Here is a 19,547-nt window from a genome sequence, read left to right on the forward strand (position 1 = left end):
GCGCACGTGCTAAAATAACCTTTTAGCCCCTTACAGTGGACAGGAAGTGTGTAGATTAATTTTTTTGTCATCCGAGTCTTCTTGAACTATTTTCAAGGCAGGAAAACGTAATACAAAATACCATCAATTAATCTACGCGATGCCACGACTTAGTTTAGAACAACGTACACCTGCCCTTGGTCATCTTCAAGCTGAACGGTCTGTGACCAATGTGGTAAGAATGTTTAATACCTCAAGGAGAACTGTATATTCCTTAGTGGATCGACTTGAAATAACACAAACAGTAAGGGACCGAAATCGAACTGGCAGGCGACGAGTAACAACACAAGATGAGGACCGTTTTATACACATCTACGGGATTGTTTTAGGACGGCGACTGAAACTGCGCTAGAGTTCCCAGGTGCACGAATTAGTCTACACACTGTTCGACGCAGACTGAGAGAGCATGACATTATCGCAAACGTCCGTTGATGCGACAACTTTTTAGAGCATTTGTTCTCTTCTCAGATGAATCACGCTTTGTGATTGGAAGTAATGACGGTAGATTATGTTGTTACCGAAGATTTTACGATTCTTGTGTCTTGGAATCCCCAAACAGAGGATATGGACAAGTCATGATGTGGGGTGGTATGAGCAGAGAGTATAGGACACCTCTAGTCCATGTAAATGTATCCCTAACCGGTGCAAGGTACATCCAGCACATTTTACAACCCTATGTTATTCCATTTTTTCATGAACATCCTAAATTTTAACTTCAACACGACAATGCACCATCCCATCGAACTATTGTAACAAGGGATTTTATAGCAGCAAATAATGTGAACATAATCAGCCTGTGGCCTGCAATATCCCCCGATCTAAATCTGATAGAACATATGTGGAACATAATCGGCCCCCAAGTTCGTTCATTAGACCCGAAAAATGAACAACAACTGTTACACGCCATAAGAACAGCTTGGGATAACATTCCTCAATACCAGCTGGCCAGATTGACCAATTCCATGCGTAGGAGATGCAATGCTGTGATTGGAGCTAACGGGGGACATACTCGTTACTGATTGAATTAGATTCACCTTCACTTCAAATGAATTGAACACAAGTAATTTTATTAAAATATCATTGTTTGTCAAAATTATAGTGTATGTTTTGACTTGTTACTTCCCTTTTTGAAGATCATTAAAAAAAAGTCTATGTTCCATACAATATCAACCATAAACGTTATAAATTCTAACAGAATGAAAGATAAATGAAAGTACTATGATTACACATAGGTTTTTAATAAACCAGAACAATATTTCATAATAATTCTGTAGATAAAACAAGTGTATACTTTCTTTTGATCACTAGTATATAGTTCAATATCCACTAATTGTGCTAAGACGCTTTTCAAGGGGTCCCTGCCAACAGAAACTCTTTACATGTACAATGAGACAGGACACATATTAGGCGATATTACATTTTCCCAACTGTTTAAGGCCATGTAATCATTTTGCGCCTCAGTACGGTTGAGAGAATGTGAGTAAAGATCCTTTTCCAAGGACTCAACCATGCCCCGCCCAGAGCAGGACTCGAACCAAGGACGTTTCAATCCGAAGGCGAGTATCTTACTACAAGACCACATAGCCGCACATAATAAAACAGCAACAACAACAACAACAACGACTACTGCTACTACGACGACTACTAATACTACTACTACTACTACTACTACTACTACTACTACTACTACTACTACTACTACTACTACTGTTGCTACTATTACCAGTGAGGATTACTAGAAGTAGTTCTAGTAGTAGATAAGTTAGTATTAGTAGTATTGATAATACTAGTAATAATACTAATACTACTACTTGTACTACTTTTATTAATCATTACAGCAGTAGCAGTAGTCGTAATAGTAGTAGTAGTAGTTGTTGTAGTAGTAGTAGTAGTCGTAGTAGTAGTAGTAGTAGTAGTAGTAGTAGTAGTAGTAGTAGTAGTAGTAGTAGTAGTAGTATTGGAAGTAGTAGTGGTAGTAGTAGTAGTAGTAGTAGTAGTAGTAGTAGTAGTAGTAGTAGTAGTAGTAGTAGTAGTAGTAGTAGTATAACTACTACTAGTACTACTACTACTTATCATCATCATCATCATCATGGTTTATCCCTCCTGGACGTGGTCTCCGGAACTGCCAACGGAAACAAGCTTCTGTCATGCGCCATTATTGTTATTCTCACCTTTTGTTGTTTTTTGTTTTTTGGTGATTTTCCATGACTCACATCCATGTAATGCTGTTGGAAATATGCATGTTCTTATTATTTTCATTTTCAATTGGTTGCTTTCACTTTTCCATAATGTCATCATTTATGACAGTTTTGTTTGGCCAAGTGCTATCCTCCTTTTGATATCAGGGGTCGATTTTTAATTTGCCTCTATTCTTACCCCAAAATATTAAAAAATTGTTGACATTCTCTAGTTTTTCTCCATTAACCACAATGTGGGCTTTTGGACTTTTATCAGTGTCCACTACTTTGGTCTTTTTAGCATTTAGGAGCAGACCTTTGTCCTCACTATGTTGTTTTTACGGATTGCATTAGCCCGTCTTATCCAGAAGGCGTTGTTGACAGGAGTGCAGTGTCGTCAGTATATCTCAGATCTAAGATTGGCTTGCCATTTAATTTTGGTGCACTGTAGCTTTGCCCAGTCTCATCATCAATGACCGCTCTCATGATGGATTCAGTGTAGAGGCTGAAAAGAGAGGGAGACAGGATGCAGCCTTTTGACTGGAAACCATGAAAACTTCCATGTTCAAGACGAACAGAAGCAAACTGATTGAGGTATACATTTGAGATCAGGTTTACAATTTTGTAATGGCAGTTCATTTCTTTTAAAGTGTCAATAATTTTTGAGTGGATCACATAATCGAAAGGTTAAGTGTAGTCAATGAAGCACATATGTAGCACTACTACGGCTACCACTAATATTTCTACGAATCCTCAAGAAAACAAATTAACTCAACTCAAGATTGACATTTCTGACTACAAATTCCCTTTTCGGCATCTGGATCTCCCCGTCATGGCACCGATTTGAGACGCTGAGCTACATTTTTATTAGCGATTTTGAATTTAATAGGAAAGTAATATGTCGTGATGTCAAAAAAAAATGGTTCCAGTATCATTGGAAGTGTAAAACTACTCTTCCGGGGGACTGAATACATACCCTGTGAAAATGATCTTTTGATTTTAGACCGATGACATCTTATTTTCTAGTCTAGTTATATGATAGTCGTCAATAAAGATCATCCATCCTCGCTCTTTTACGTCCTGAAATCCTTAGGATCTGCATATACATCTTGCTACTAAAATAGTAATGCCACCTTATGATTCAATATGCAACTTATTCATTATTAGTCCTCCAAATGACTGGTTACATACACACATCCAAAATTTTGGAACCAGAATAGGAGAAGGTGTGACGTCATGACTTTTCTTCCCTATTGTTAGCATCTGGCCTACCATGTGATAAAACCATATTGTAAAAGTAAGTGGCGTAAAATAATATTGTAAATTTGAATATATTTGCCATTTCTCAGTATGATGTTTTAACTTCATGATTATTTATGCTAAGGAGGTAACAAGCTCATTAAGTACACTATGCCCAAAGTCATGAAAGGAAAATCGTTAACCTTCTCTCGTAAAATTTAAAAAAATGTCAACATCAGAAAAAGTCTCTTTCGTATGAGACCAAAAAAAGAAGAAAACGAAAAACCAAAACGAAACAAACGACAACAAGATAATGAAAGGAAAAAATAAAACAGTAATTGGGTGAATGGAGTTAAATCATTGATTTATTACTATTAGCTGATACATTTTGACATTTCACATTTTTATCCTCTACACCTGTCATAACCAAGGAAATAAACTTTTCAATATTGTGCATTATTGTACAAACATTTCATGTAAATATTCGTTTTAGGCTAGCGTTAATTGCGGTGTCTATAATGTTAAACACACTCGTTTTGCGACTTGGCTTGGAGAATTTGACAAGTTAACGGTTCCCAGCGATCTGTTCATTAAATTTTTAGAAAAATGTAAAATGCGTTTGGTTAACGACACAATACTGCTCCGTCGTCAGAGTTCAGGTTTTCGTGTAATTTGAGTCACTCCTTTTATGTAAAACTTCTTGGTACTCGTAACTTTTATTGTTTGTTGTTACCTCTTGTTGCTACTTGTGGTATGCCTGGCATACTATTGACATAAATGAGGGTATTTTTATTACTATTATCTTATGTTGTGAGTTTCTTAGCCTAGCGCACAGCATCTATAAACGTTAAAGGTTACATATAGTTTTGGTACGTTGAGAGTATTATATGTTGTGAGTGTTTTACCTAAACGCATAGCATTAATAATTTAGTGAGAACTAATCATTAAAATGGATGTCTCATAACAATATCAAAGAGCTGAGTGGAATCATTTTCGTTCGATCTATACTCTATTCAATGCAGTCGAACGAACATGTCAGTGGTTATGTTTACTCGAAGAATTTGTTGTCCCTCTTATTGACCGATAGCCCTCAATCGACGACCCATAGTTAACTTAAGTAGTTGCCTGTCGCCGGAAGCAATAAATTCCACAGTATCTGGTCTTGATTCACGAATTTAACACAGACGATTAAAAAATGCCTCGTTCCGTGATGCAATTCCGTCATCATTGTGTCAAAATATTGTTATAAGTACTCACACACTTTGGGGTTAACCGATTTGGCTGCATGGCATGTACTTAAGGTAACTCCGGGTCGATGGAGCCAATATTGATGCTATGCATTAAGTAATTTACTCACATTTCGCCATCCGTGCAAACGTACCAACACACAAAACTGTGTGAAACCTTGACCGTTTTTTTTTTGTCTTATTGATACAATTTAGTGAGAAAACTACTCATAAAATAGCTGACCATAAACAATAACTAAGAGGTGAATGACGTCAACTTCGTTCCTTTTATAGAAATCCATCACAACCACTTTTCAAGTTGCTTTTACTGGTTTGGGTTGGGAATAAAAATACTCTCGTAACCAAACGTTTCAAGCTCATTATCTCTTTGAAAGTTGCGCAATGATAATTAAGCAATAGTAAAAGCCTTTTTCAGGAAAGAAAAAGGCAAGAGCACGAATGAACGCCGCTTTATCAGAACACCAACACCGCTTCGTTGGAACTATGTGGTGGTGACAGGCGTTTTGCTATCTGTACCGGTTATTCGGAACGCATGCCATTTAATTGTAACGAGTTCAGACCTTCTGAAGGATATAAGATTATTTTTTTCTTTCCGAGAAATCATAAAATATAAATATTCCTATTGAGGATAACAATAATGGAATCATCCCATGTCTTCAAATGAAGAAATAGGTTAGTTAATTTAACATGGCATCAAGCCTATCACCAACATTTGCCTTTTATATGGCAGTTAATTGTACAGTATCCTTTTGATCGTCTTGGAGAACAACAAATAATGTATGAAAGCTCGAATAAAGATGCAATAGTTTATTTGCTTTTAATGTCGAGTTGATTAAAATTGTATAATGTATAATTAACATGATTCATGTGTTTTCGATGTTCCGTATAGCCTGTTCTGGGGAAAAGGAATGTTGACAGTTAATTATACATGTGAGGTCACGGATATGATCACTCATTCTCTCCCTATCATAATGCCCACATAAATTTGATATTAAATATTGTAAAAAGAAAGCGGAAGCTAAAATTTTAGACAAACAAGTGAGAGGAAGCTCTGTAACGCTATTGTTTTACCAGAATAGAAATGCATTTCAACTTGATAGGTTGTTACAATAATGAAAGTCACTCGTATAAAGCGTTTAATGGAACGTCGCTTAATAAGAACGATTTCTGCGTAATGGTGCTGTATCAGTTAAGCTGTATATTGGTTAATTATTGGTAAATGCTTAGCGACGCTGAAATCACCAAGCGTGTTATACAGTCCAAGAACTCTTTTTTCAAAAAGAAATTAAGAGTCATTCAATTTTACGACAATCAGCAAACTAGATGATGAGCATAAACTGTTAGTTTTACCTATAGCCTAATGCCAAATATTTGAATAAAGTTGTTTTGTTCATTCTTCAGATTTGCTGGAAAAATATCAATTGTTGTTATTAATGGCAGGAAAAACCTAACTTTCCCTTGAAAGTGACTTGACTTAGACTTTTAAAAATACATAATGTAAACCTATAAGTATTTCCAAAATCGATTTCAAAGAGTCCTGTTATTCTCTAAAATATTGACCATGTATTGACCTGCAATAAAATTACATACATATTCAGGGACTCACAACAATAATGGGCGTGGATATTGTGTAGGAGAGTCCTTATGGCACCAACCTTAATCCCGCGATCAAGGAAAGAATTGGGAGCCGGCAATTATTACTAACGATCCGCCAGGTTTAATTATGAACGTTCATCGTGTATGTTATACATGCACTGCTCCAACAGTTCAGGAGTAAATTATTCTGACATTTTGGTGTTTCGGCCTTATTACCGAAGCATACATGGCAGTCCACCTTACCGTCAGTCACTAAGCTGCTTGAAGCTGTGAATTTTAAAAAGTATTTTACAAAACATAAAAGCATGAATAAAACAATTTTAAAAAAGAACGTAATGTGGAGCAAAAAATATCTAGGGTTTAAAACCCGTCTTCAACCACAACAAAATTAATAATAAAAAGGGTATCGTATTGCAATACGTAGGATCCAGAAAAACGAGAAGTGGTTTCATTTTTATTTTATCCTGATAAACGATGGCGCCATCTGGACAATACAAAATTAGACACCACCTCTCTCTCTCTCTCTCTCTCTCTCTCTCTCTCTCTCTCTCTTTCTTTCTTTCTTTCTCTCTCTCTTTCTCTCTCTCTCTCTCTCTCTCTCCATCCCATCCTTCTCTCTATCTATCTATCTATCTATCTATCTCGCTCTCTATCTATCTATCTATCTATTTATCTATCTATCTATCTATCTATCATCATCTCTCTCTCTCTCTCTCTCTCAGTCTCTTTTTCTCTCCCTGCGCGGGCGTGTGTTTGTGTGTGTGTGTGTGTGTGTGTGTGTGTGTGTGTGAGCTATGCTTGGGGTATCTCGAGGGACACAGCTGTAGCTTTAGCTTCCTCTCAACGTCTCCAGGTCTCATTGGGGCAGCATTTCTTCATCTTTTCTTGGAGTATCAATTGCAGACCCTTCCATGTCAATGTTTTGGTAAGTCTGCGACTGATTTACCCACAACCATTGCCATCATCTTCTCCTTTGAATCGGACTGCCCAGAGACTTCCACTCCTATATGGCACTCCGGTCCCCAATAGAGATCGTATTTGACCAGAAGATCTTGAAGAAACGTCGAAATTGTTTTGTTTTAGTTAATTTCGTCACAAAACATTGACTTCGTTGGTCTTCTATTTGATTTTATTATTATTATCATATAGGTCAGTTGCTCATTGTTTTCGAACATGGTGAGAAAATGTAAATCTGGAACCTTTTTCAAGGACGAAGTTTTTTATCCCTAAAATTATTATTTGAACTTTGAAACTACAGGTCACGTGCTATTGACCGTTTAACGCTATAGAGATGGAGGGGTAAACTCTCTTTTGCCAGTAACAACGACCAGTCACACTTTAAAGGAAACAATAACTTGTTAAAGTTATAACTGGGCTTGTTTTGGGTAAGATATTATTATTCATAAAATATGTCTTTATTTAATTGGGAAATTGTCTAACCGATGACAAAATAAGTTGCCAGATTTTGTAGATCGTAAACATACAGCAGCTTCAGATATAAACGAAAATACGTTGCTGAAAATCTATGGCTCAGTCCCTTTTAATCAACAATTAAATCAAATCAAATACTGTGTCGTGAAATCTGAACAGACAAAAGCCAATATCTGTGCATTATAAAATAAATATAGATTTACTTCATACATAGATGAAACTGGACGTACAATCATGGAAATTAAGAGCACGTTTTTATATGTTTTTCGTTTCGACTAAAATAAGTTTTTCTTATGTTTGTAAATAGTAGGTAAAACTCGAAATGGGGGAAGAGGGAAAAAGAGGAAGAATATTACAATTACTTCACAGCCTCGATTATATTTTTGATGCATGCCGTGAATGGAATTTGTGCTCGTCATGATTGATGATGTGGGCGATATAATCAGATAAAAATGTAAACAAACCACAGTCATACGGCTCGAGACGTCAAGATTCGTATTGATATGTATTCTATGTTTTTCTATTTGCTGAGAAAACATTTTGTCATGTTGCCATCCATTATCATCTCTGCCTGTCCCATGGAACCGAATGAAGGATATAAATAATACTAACGAGGGTTTCCATATAGAAACGTCCTCAAGACCAAAGCTTTAAATCTTAAGAGTTCCTTGCTGACAACCCCAAGCATTATCATTGTCTTTGTCTGTCAGGAATCTTATAAATCATGTTCACTTATTTTTGCCCCAGTGTGAGAAGAATCTTTGGAGATTTTAATAAAACTTTACTAAGGAATTAAATGAAAATGAACATATCAGCTTATTGAATTGTGAAAAGTTTTAAAATGTAATATAGAACAATTCGAACGCACACATTTATTCAGACAATATCGAAAACAATATTGAGCTATGCTTTTCATCCTTTATGTCGATAGGAAAGTTCATTTATTTATGTAGTTTATCGAAAAAGACGTTAAGCCCGAAAGGTTCCTTGCAACAATTTACAAAGTAGTTGGCAGACACTTAAATAAGCCGCTCTCTGAGGCATTATATTTGCATTTAAAATATTATCTTGAATGGCCGCCTTTTCTTTTTTATACAATACTGACTCACTAGGGAACCGAGACCAATTACGTCTGTAGAGCATACATCTGTCTCCCCACCCTCTACGTCGATTTATATAACTTATTATTCTACCCCTCCCATTATAAAGCCATATAATAGTCAAAATGTAAGCGTTGAATAATAATGTGAACCTGTTGAATAAAAAATGTATTGAACTACTGCAATACATTTTTAATCATTTTCTTGGCTGAACGATAGGTTGAAAAGACATTTGATTGGCCATATGAAATATTTTTTTGGGATGCATATGAATACAAATCTAACGTTTTTGGGGGCCAAATTGCACTCATCTGGCAAAAGATCGTAGCTGAATTATCTTCTGCTGGTGCCCTGTGTACTGTGACGATCATATTGAATGTCTTACCGTATCTTCACGACCATATTATCTACCCCGTGAATATACTCATGTCATGATCATCAATGTCAATATTCCACCACCATCAGACAACAACACGGCAAAAAATATTTTGAGGAAAGAAATAAAGGACATTAAAATAAAGTCACCCGACGCCGTATTGATGGTTACTGGTGATTTTAACCACTATAATGATTTCACTCTCCCGGGGCTTTATTAATACGTGGACTGCGATACAAGGGACAAAAAATAACAGATTTATTCCTGTGTAATGTTAAAAATAGTTATAAATGTTCACCCCGTGCCTCATTTGGTGTATCTGGCTACTGCATGCTCTTGTTACTCCCCACCTACCGTCCTGATTTTAAACGTGTAAAACCAGTAAAGAAAAGTGTACAGATCTGGAACGGAAGTGTGTATGTGAAGATTTGCGTGGTTGTTTTGAATGCGCTGACTGGAATGTTTTTATGGAATCATGTGATAGTGTGGATGAGCTGAATTATTGTGTGAGTGAGTATTCAAAATGTTGTGAACAACTGGTGTGTTGTAAAATAAGATAAAAGATCTAAAACTTTTATTAATCCAAAAGAAAGCTCTCTTTACTAGTGGAAACAAAAAAGATATTAAAACAAAACAAAAAAGAGAGTAATATCTAGTTGTAGAGACAAGTACAAAAATAAGATTGAAAAATGCTTTTCTTCTGGAGATATAAAGGAAATGTGGCGGTGGCTTAAAACTGCTGTCAACTATAATCCAAAGCCCACGATTATACCAGAAAACATCGAAATTGACGCCCTAAACAAATGTTATTCACGTTTCGACACAGCAAACAAATTTGACATTGAAAATATAAAACATAAATTAGGCAGGGTTTTGGAAGATGAAATGACTATTGAGGTTAGTGAAGAAGAAATGAGATTTGTATTTTTCAAACTAAACGGCTGCTGGGCCGGATGGATTGAAAGGAAAGTTATTTTAAAATGTGCCCATCACCTTTCCCCCATTTATACACACATTTTAACATGTCCCTCCAATGCGTTTCGATCCCTGAAGTTTGGAAAACTTCAAAAATTATTCCTGTTCCAAAAAAAAAGAAAAAGTTGAATCAATGAACGATCTCAGACCTTTTGCACTGACATCAATAGTCATGAAATCTTTAGAAAAACTTGTTCTTGTTAAAATTAGGAACCAGTTTATGCCATTGAGTGATCGTCACCAATTTGCTTACGAACCAGGACGTGTTTACAAACAACAGCTACAGGCATCTAAATCACGCTAAGAGGTATTGCAGATTGCTTTTTGCAGTTTTTTCTTCAGCGTTCAATATAATGCAACCTCAGTTGGTTGGTCAAAAATTGACTAGCCTGAATTTATAAGTATATAAGTATATAATTGCTTGGGTGCTCGAATTTCTTACGGAGAGAGCACAGTTCAATTAGGACAAAACATATTTTCCTGTATAACAACAAATACTGGTGCTCCTCAAGGCTGTGTATTGTCCCCTGTATTATTCAAGATATACACGGATGACTGTAGAAGTCAAAACCTGAGTGTACCTTTAACTCACTCAACCCTAAAACCGATTATATCCTTAGTATACCCAAGGTTACTTTTACCCTATTTATTACATTTTTCTGAGTCAAATTATCGGCGTAGTATCAAAGCTAATGTTTTTAATTTTTACATGTTGATGGCAGTTGAATAAAACTATCTATGTACATGCTCATTTTTAATACATTTTTTTTTCCAATTTTGAAAAGTAGCAAAAATCACTAGGATTGAATGAGTTAATAAAGTTTGCAGATGACACCGCTCTTCAAGGCCTTATAACACATGGACAAGAAATTGATAGATTTGTGTCTTGGTGTGATGCCCACAACCTAGAGCTTAACATAAGCAAGAGAAAGAAGCTAGTGATTGACTTTAGGAGAGGGAAGGAACCGATAGAACCGTTAAAATTAAAAGACCAATTCGTCCAGCGAGTTCCTCACTACAAATACCTTAATGTAACGATTGATGACAGACTCAAGTGGGATGAACACTTGAAAATAATTAAGCATAAGATGTGCAGACGTACTTATTTTTTTATCAAAACTTTCTGAGTTTAGAATAGATAAAACCCTGTGTACACCATTTTATAAAGCAGTAATCGAAAGTGTTTTGTCATTTTATTATTATCTTCATTATAATTATTATAATTATTATTATTATTATTATTATTATTATTATTATTATTATTATTATTATTATTATTATTATTATTATTATTATTATTATTATTATTATTATTATTATTATTATCAAATCGAGATTGTGTTTTCACCCAGTATGTATTAGATATCCACGTTTGACAGGTCTGTCTAAAGAAAAGAAAACAATTGCCATTGTCCAATTCACGCTGCAGAAAAAAAAGAAAAACCCAATTGTTGTAAAAGACATTCTCGGTATGATTGACTGGGGCCAACAGCAGCAGGTCTGACAAAACGCATCTCATATAATCATTGAAGGAAAACATGTTTATCATTCACAGATACCAAGGACAAATGACATCAAACCTACTCCTATGACAAGAGATGAAATCAGTTTTACCAAGGTAAGTCTCATAAAAAGCTAGAATTTGAGACAATATGATGGCATATCTAAAAAAAAAATACTCTCACTCGCCTTGATAGCGACACTATTTATAGTACAGTGTATAACAATTTATAGCTTTTAAAATAATTATTAGCCCACAGAGAGAGAAAGAAAGAAAGAGAGAGAGAGAGAGAGAGAGAGATAGGGAGAGAGAGATAGAGAGAGAGAGAGAGACGAGTGCCCCATCATCTATACGATGAGCAACCATCTGTTTTATTAACCGTGCTGTTCAAAGGATTGAAAAATTGAGACAATTCTTTCCCTTTTAAACAAATTTTGTTGTTTTGTTAAATAATATCATAATCCTAAGGATGCTACCTTGTCCCACCATTGAAGTAAAGATCTTTGACAGACATTTATTTCTTTCCTTCGATTGTTTTCTCTTGGCGCTACAAATCCCACTTTATAATTCATAATAAATCAAAATATTAAAACCAAATGTCCTGACATCAAAGACATGTCAAACCGTCCGTTAGAATTAGAATACGTCATTATTCCTCGGAATCCTTTTGCTCGTCATGTTGATCCTCAGCGAAGATAATTCCTCTTTCTAGCCTGGCATTCTCCCATGGCGCAGGTAATTAATTCTCGAATAGCCCACAGACATCCATAGCATTATAGTTATTATCATTATTATGTAGACACACTGGTAATAGAAAGTCTCATAGGCTTGGTGATGTCTCCTTTCGGTTATCCTGGCCTCAACAATGTCAAAGTTGATGGGAAACAAAAGAAAAAATTGAAGATTGAATTATAATCCTATGGAGAGTATATCAGGATTAAGAAGACTTATTTTTAACCCATAGAAACTTTGATCCTCAATATCATCTTTTCTCACTTTAAAAAAAATCATATCATTATAAAGCTATTATAAAGCTTTCACCAAAAGCAAATAACAGCGATGTGACTCGGGTACCGTTGAAGCTCTTAAGGCATTGTTGTAATTATTTCCTTCTTGAAAACAGTAATATTTTATTTCTGGTCATAGTACAATTGATCTCCAATTGTAAAGGGTTTAGGCTAGAAACGGTTTTAGGCCATGGTCTCTTAATTTTGGGTTTATTGTAGAGAAAGCAAAACTTATTTTATGACTGAAAATTGATACCAAATTTATAGAATTCTGATATTCGTTGCCGAGGAATGAGCGTGTGGACTAAGGAGAGTGTAAATATCAAGTTTTGAGAAAACCGACTTTGAAATTGGGGCACGTGTTCACACACTGTCGAATCAGTGGGTAAAACATAACCAATTCGATACGGGCATTTTAAATTTGACCAGAGTATAAAATTTGGCATGTACTTAAAATACACATAAAATAATGTGCATACCAAGTTTTGAAATAATCTAATAGTTACTTTTGTAATTATATTATTAATATGTAAAATGCTAGATCACTCACTGATTACCTCTAGACTTGACTATTAGAAAACGGTAGGGGCTGCCTGAAGCCGGTGATCGTAAAATACTAACGAAAGAGTAAAAATGGAGAGGCTTCGTATGGAAACAAAACAGACAATGGACGTTTCGGGTACAAACCCTTCGTCAGCACAACAAGACAAATAAACGTGGAAAACAAATAAAATATACTGCAACCACCATTGAGTACAGACGATACAAGTTATTGTTCATTATATTTTATTTGTTTTCCACGTTTATTTGTGTATTGTTGTACTGACGAAGGGTTTGTACCCGAAACGTCCATTGTCTGTTTTGTTCCCATACGAAGCCTCTCCATTTTCACTCTCTCGTTAGACTTGACTATTGCAACTCTCTCCTCTACCGGTTGCCAACAAGCTGGATTACAAGACACCAGACATCATAATTCTCAGTCCTCATTTAAAGCCTCTTTGAAGACAGAGTGCTTCCTTTCAATTGTCTGTGAGTGATTTTATTGAATGATATAATTGATTGCATATGCATATATGTATAAGCGCTTCCGAGCACTTTTGGTGGAATGGGGCGCTATAGAAATTATTATTATTATTATTATTATTATTATTATTATTATTATTATTATTATTATTATTATTATTATTGTTGTTGTTGTTGTTTTATTTTTATTTATTTTTGTTGTTGTTGTTTTTTTTAATTAGGTCTTTTCCGCCACGATATCATAAGATATCGTCGCCAAGGCATTCCACGAAGGAATATAGATAACTCATCAAACTAGATGTCTGATGTCAACAGGAATCACCCATGTTGTCCAAGTGAGTAAATTGGGGGTTAATAATCTTGCTCAAGGAAAACAACGAAAGTGCCAGAAGTGGGGCTCGAACCCGGGTCACCCGGATCACAGTGCAATCCCATAACCACTCGGCCACTTCGCCCCCATTATTATTATCATTATTATTATTATTATTATTATTATTATTATTATTATTATTATTATTATTTTTATTATTATTATTGTTGTTGTTGTTGTTGTTGTTGTATTAGTTACAAGAGAAGCCAGCAATTTTATGAAATTATTTACTCTTGAAGGGTGTTTGACATTAAATTTAAGAATCAATAAAATAAAAAATTATCAATGTGACATTTTCGTCTTATTCAATAGAGAAAATACGATTTCCAAATGCCAAAATTAAAAGACCAGTTACTATTTGCTATGTAAAGCCCGGGGTGGACACCGAGAGTCATGTCATGAAATAGGGTGAGAGTGGAAGAAAAAGAATGAGAGTGTAACACACATATTAAACACATACACACATGCACATACACACACACACGCGCTCAGAGAGAGAGAGAGAGAGAGAGAGAGAGAGAGAGAGAGAGAGTTAGAGAGAGAGAGAGAGAAAGAGGAAGAGCATGAATGAGAGTGTAAAACATACATACACATATGAACACACACACATATAGAGAGAAACAAAGAGAGAGAGAGAGAGAGAGAGAGAGAGAGAGAGAGAGAGAGAGAGAGAGAGAGAGAGAGAGAACGAGAGGGAGAGGGAGAGAGTGACTGCTTGTGCAATAAAGAGGGTTGGAGGGAAATGAGTAAAGATTGAAGCCTTTGTAAATGTAGGTATACATATATTATGTGTGTGTGTGTGGGGGGGGGGGTGCATATTATTATTATTATTATTATTATTATTATTATTATTATTATTATCATCATCATCATCATTAGTATTGCCACCATTATTATTATTATTATTATTATTATTATTATTATTATTATTATTATTATTATTATTATTATTATTATTATTATTATTATTATTATTATTATTATTATTATATAATGCCGATATAAGACTATAGGTCACATATGCCAAATATATCAAATGGATGGCTTTTTAAAGGTTTTATTTCTAGTAATCTATCGCTCGCTGATTGCATTACTACAATCGTGTATTGTTCTCGTGTCGGAATCTTTCTGTACGTCGAATCTGCACCCATTTTAAATATAAAACTCAACTGTTGAAGCGTTTTTTGTTATCTTGTACTGTTTTTTAATGACATAATATCCCTGGCACCACGACCACTACCACCACTTTCAACGACACAATTCTCTTCCCTTACTTAAACAAATATTATAATAAATGCCGTTTCACTAGTGTCTTTTGCATCAAAATGGTTTGGCCCTGAATGGATCAGACAAGTCAAATTACTACAGTTTGTGAGGCATCAATCGACTGCACCATTGCGTGACGTCTGTGAATTCACTCACACATTATTGTCACATCATCCCCTTTGTGATGCCTCCATTGTCCTTGGGATCCCGCCTGATTGTATCACTGTTCCGTGACGTCGTTAGATTACGATAAATAATTGAATGCCGGAGGATAACAACAACGGGTATCGGTTTGATTTCTCTAGGGTATATTACTCTTGACGTGTAATCAAGTGTGTCTCCAGCATTATTAAGTCAATAGTCCCTGTCATTAAAGAGTCTTTAAACGAGTTGTAACCGGCGTCGTATTTAAATAGATGTTATATATACTGCCACATGTTATTCTACTATCAAGATAGAAACAAATAACGCCATTAATCTTTAACAGCACTGTGCGATGTTTCAGATGTAACGTCTATCTTACGTATTTCTACAGTTTCAATGTGTGGCTTTGTAGTCGTGTGGTATGACACTCGTCTTTATATATGTAGGTCCCTGGTTGGAGTCCCGTTGTGAACAGTACAAGGTTGTGTCCTTGGAAAAGACTCTTTACTAACATTATCTCAGCTTTACGAGCTTTAAAAGAAACCCCAAGCTTAAAGCAACAGTAATGCATAGGACGAGACGTAATGCCTGCAATGTGCTCTTTCAAATTATTATTTTCGAAAGAGAATGAGTACATTGTTGTTCAAAATATTCTAAAACGAGGATTTATTGAAATAAGTGATAACGTACAATTGAATGGTGTGTACATGCGTTTTATCCAAGCATTGGTCTATTCAAATGAAATACACATTATTGCCATTGATAAACGCAATTTGAGCTCGTTAGCCTCGGCAGGCATTCAATCTTAGAGAGAGAGAGAGAGAGAGAGAGAGAGAGAGAGAGAGAGAGAGAGAGAGAGAACTCTAGTTTAAAAGTCTAAACCACTGCCTTGTGGATCATCTTGGTAGATGTAAGGCAACGAAGTAAACCGAAGCAAACTAACAGAAGGCAGCGGAAATTCGCGGCTGTACTTCTCCCTTCGAAAGGCATTCCAAAACACCACACAATTGTATCTAACAACGTTAGTAGAGACTGATAGAGTAGCTCCGTCCTGTTGAGACTAACGTTTGCACCAGGCTGTACCCGATCGTCCAAAAAATACGACTCCGCCAAAAATGAAAAAGAAAAAAAGGTTATAATCGCAACATGGACTGTTAGGTCCATGATGCTACCAGGAAAGTTAGGAAATGTGAGAAGAAGAAAAAAGAAATGAAATGATTGAATCTTAAAATCACGGCATTATGTGAAGTAAGCAAGATAGAAAGGAAGATAAGGACAGATGACTATGAACTAATGTACTCAGTAGGAGAGAAATACGTAAATGGCGGAAATCTGTTACAAGGCAATTGCAAGTTCTTTGAAAGGGAGAGAGTGCTGTATGTGAAATTTAATGGGAGACCAATGGATAATTCAAGTATAGCCCTGAGAAAGACATTGAAAATTTCCACGATAAATTGGACCCGGCTGTTTCATATTGCAAATCACAAAAATGGTATTGATACAAGGAGAATTCAATGCAAACATAGAACAAGGAATATATGAAGTAGTGGTATTACCATGTGGACTCGGTGAAATAAAAGACACAGAAGAGAGATTCAGAGAATGGTATAAAACAAACAGCATGATAATAACAAACACTTGGTTTGAGGAACATTAAAGAAGAAAATAGACTAGGATAAATTCTGACCAAAAAATTCAAGAAATCAAAGTGATTACAAGCTGATAAATAAACGTTTACAGAATGCAGTCAAGGGTTCTAAGACATAGTCAGATGTAGATTTCTACTCAGATCACAACCCTGTCAATGCAAATGTCAGTCTAAATCTGAAAAGAATAAAAAAGGCCACAACAAACATACAGTTAACATCTGGCTGTATTGAGATATAATGAGAATATAAGTGAAGAATACCAGGTTGAAGTGCAAATAAATTCGAAATATTAAACCTGCAAGAATGGGAATATTTCAAGGACGAGATCACAGAGTCAGTAAAAGAGTTCCTACAAATAAAGAAACAAACAGCAAGGCATATAATATGGATGAACGAGGATATTTTAGATTACCTGGGCTATTGGTCAGTACTGACTAACGGGCGCTCGCGTCTTTTGGTCAGTAATGACGATGTACTCTATTGCTTGCTCGTCAATTCTGACAAATATCCTCCTAACGCCTATTTGTCAGCCCTAAATCATTTCATTTAGTAATTCTAATACTCATTGACAGTCATATTACTATAAAATCTCTTGAATATCGATTTAACTTCTTTACAAGCGACCAATTGAAAGTATTCGAGCAGAAGGAGTAAAAAAGAATAGGCTGATAATATATAAGATAATGCAGGACACAGAAATAAGTATGACAGTGTGCGACTCTTCAATTCTAAATCAGCGATGACACGGGCCATCAGCTCGGTGATGATGGTTTTGTTGATAATTAACAATAATGTTGATTATAGACAATAATGTGAGGCCAAGTGGCCGAGTGGTTAAGGCATTGCACTATAACCCGGAAGGTCCCGGTTTCGATCCCCTCTTCAGGCACTTTCGGGGTTTTTTCCTTATGCAAGATAATTAACCCCCCAATTTGACTTGGACAACATGGGTGATTCCTGTTGACATCAGACATCTTGTTTGATGAATTATCTATATTCCTTCGTGGAATGCCGAGACGACGATATCTTATGATGTTGTGGCAAAAGGGCATAATTATTTGTCTGTATACATTAATAGATAAATATTACTAAATAATAATGGAATGCAGAAAAATAAATAGGTGGTTTGTGTGTATGTATATGTGTGTGTGTGTGTGTGTATGTGTGTGTGTGTGTGTGTGCGCGCGCGTGAGTTTGTTTGTTTGTTGGGTTTTTCTTTGTTGTTTTTTTTTTTGGGTTTTGTTTAGTTGTTTGTTTTATTATTTGTTTTTGTTTAGTTGGGGTTTTTTTTTCGTTTTGTTTTGTTAATATTCTTTTTAGGTTTTTTTTTTTCGTTTTGAAGGAAGTCTTTTATCCAGGGGACCTGCACAGCTGTGTCCGTTCCACTGTAAAGTTGGATATAGAATCAATAGACCTTTACCTATACACAATGTGTTAGTATTAGGTTATATCTCCATTCTACATTTCTGGAAATAAGAAAACTATATGCACATCTGTAAAATTGGGATAAATGAAAAATAATAATATTTATTATTATTATTATTATTATTATTATTATTATTATTATTATTTATTATTATTATTATTATTATTATTATTATTATATATTATTATTATTATTATTATTATTATTATTATTATTATTATTATTATTATTTTATTATTATTATTATTATTATTATTATTATTATTATTATTATTATTATTATTATTATTATTATTATTATTATTATTATTATTATTATTATTATTATATTAATAGTATTGTTGTTGTTGTTATTATCATTATTATTATTATTATTATTATTATTATTATTATTATTATTATTATTATTATTATTGTTATTATTATTACTTTTATTATTATTAATTTATAGATATATTTATTATTATTATTATTATTATCATTATTATTATTATCATTATCATCATCATTATTATCATTTTTTAAACAGGCAAACAGGCCGTCATTCAATCGTCCCTTTAAAAAGCAGATCACAGGTGGAAACAACTAAAAATATATTGTCTCCAGATAAAGATAATAGAAACAAAACATAATAACGTGGGGGGAAATAAAAAAATATTTTTTAACACCGAGATTCAAACCGAGTATTCTGTGTTTCAAATGTTCACAGCTAATCCACTATGGTACTGGAACAATGACGATTTTTATAACTATTGTGACCCCCCAATTTTTTTGTTCCTGTGAGACTTCAATTTTAAACTTTTTAACAAGTCGAGGGTCATTTTATTGCCATTTTGATCGATGGACAGGCGTGAGCGCCCTTTGGTCAGTACTGACCAATAGTCACTTCGAGATTAGATAGGATAGATAAGAGAAGATGGGAAAGGCACTACAGAGAGGACTATGAAGAACTTAAATTATACTATAAACACAAAAGGTAGG

The 19,547-nt window shown here is 34.8% G+C and overlaps 1 protein-coding gene across 6 annotated transcripts in view; it reads left to right on the forward strand.

Annotated features, from left to right (window-relative positions):
- The window catches only part of LOC144965542 (rhodopsin-like), a 172,580-nt gene that overhangs the window by 47,974 nt on the left and 105,059 nt on the right, over window positions 1-19,547 (forward strand). For 5 of the 6 annotated variants that reach the window (XM_078900962.1, XM_078900967.1, XM_078900964.1 and 2 more), the window contains exon 4: window positions 11,736-11,798. The gene's annotated coding sequence lies outside the window, so the exon portion shown is untranslated. Of the gene's footprint in view, window positions 1-11,735; window positions 11,799-13,932; window positions 14,047-19,547 lie in introns of all 6 variants that reach the window. The other variant, XM_078900966.1, reaches the window with a different exon arrangement.

Source organism: Berghia stephanieae, chromosome 2 (genome assembly GCF_034508935.2).
Source record: "Berghia stephanieae isolate SIO BIC M18660-M18661 chromosome 2, UCSD_Bste_1.3, whole genome shotgun sequence".
Lineage (NCBI taxonomy): Eukaryota > Metazoa > Mollusca > Gastropoda > Nudibranchia > Aeolidiidae > Berghia > Berghia stephanieae.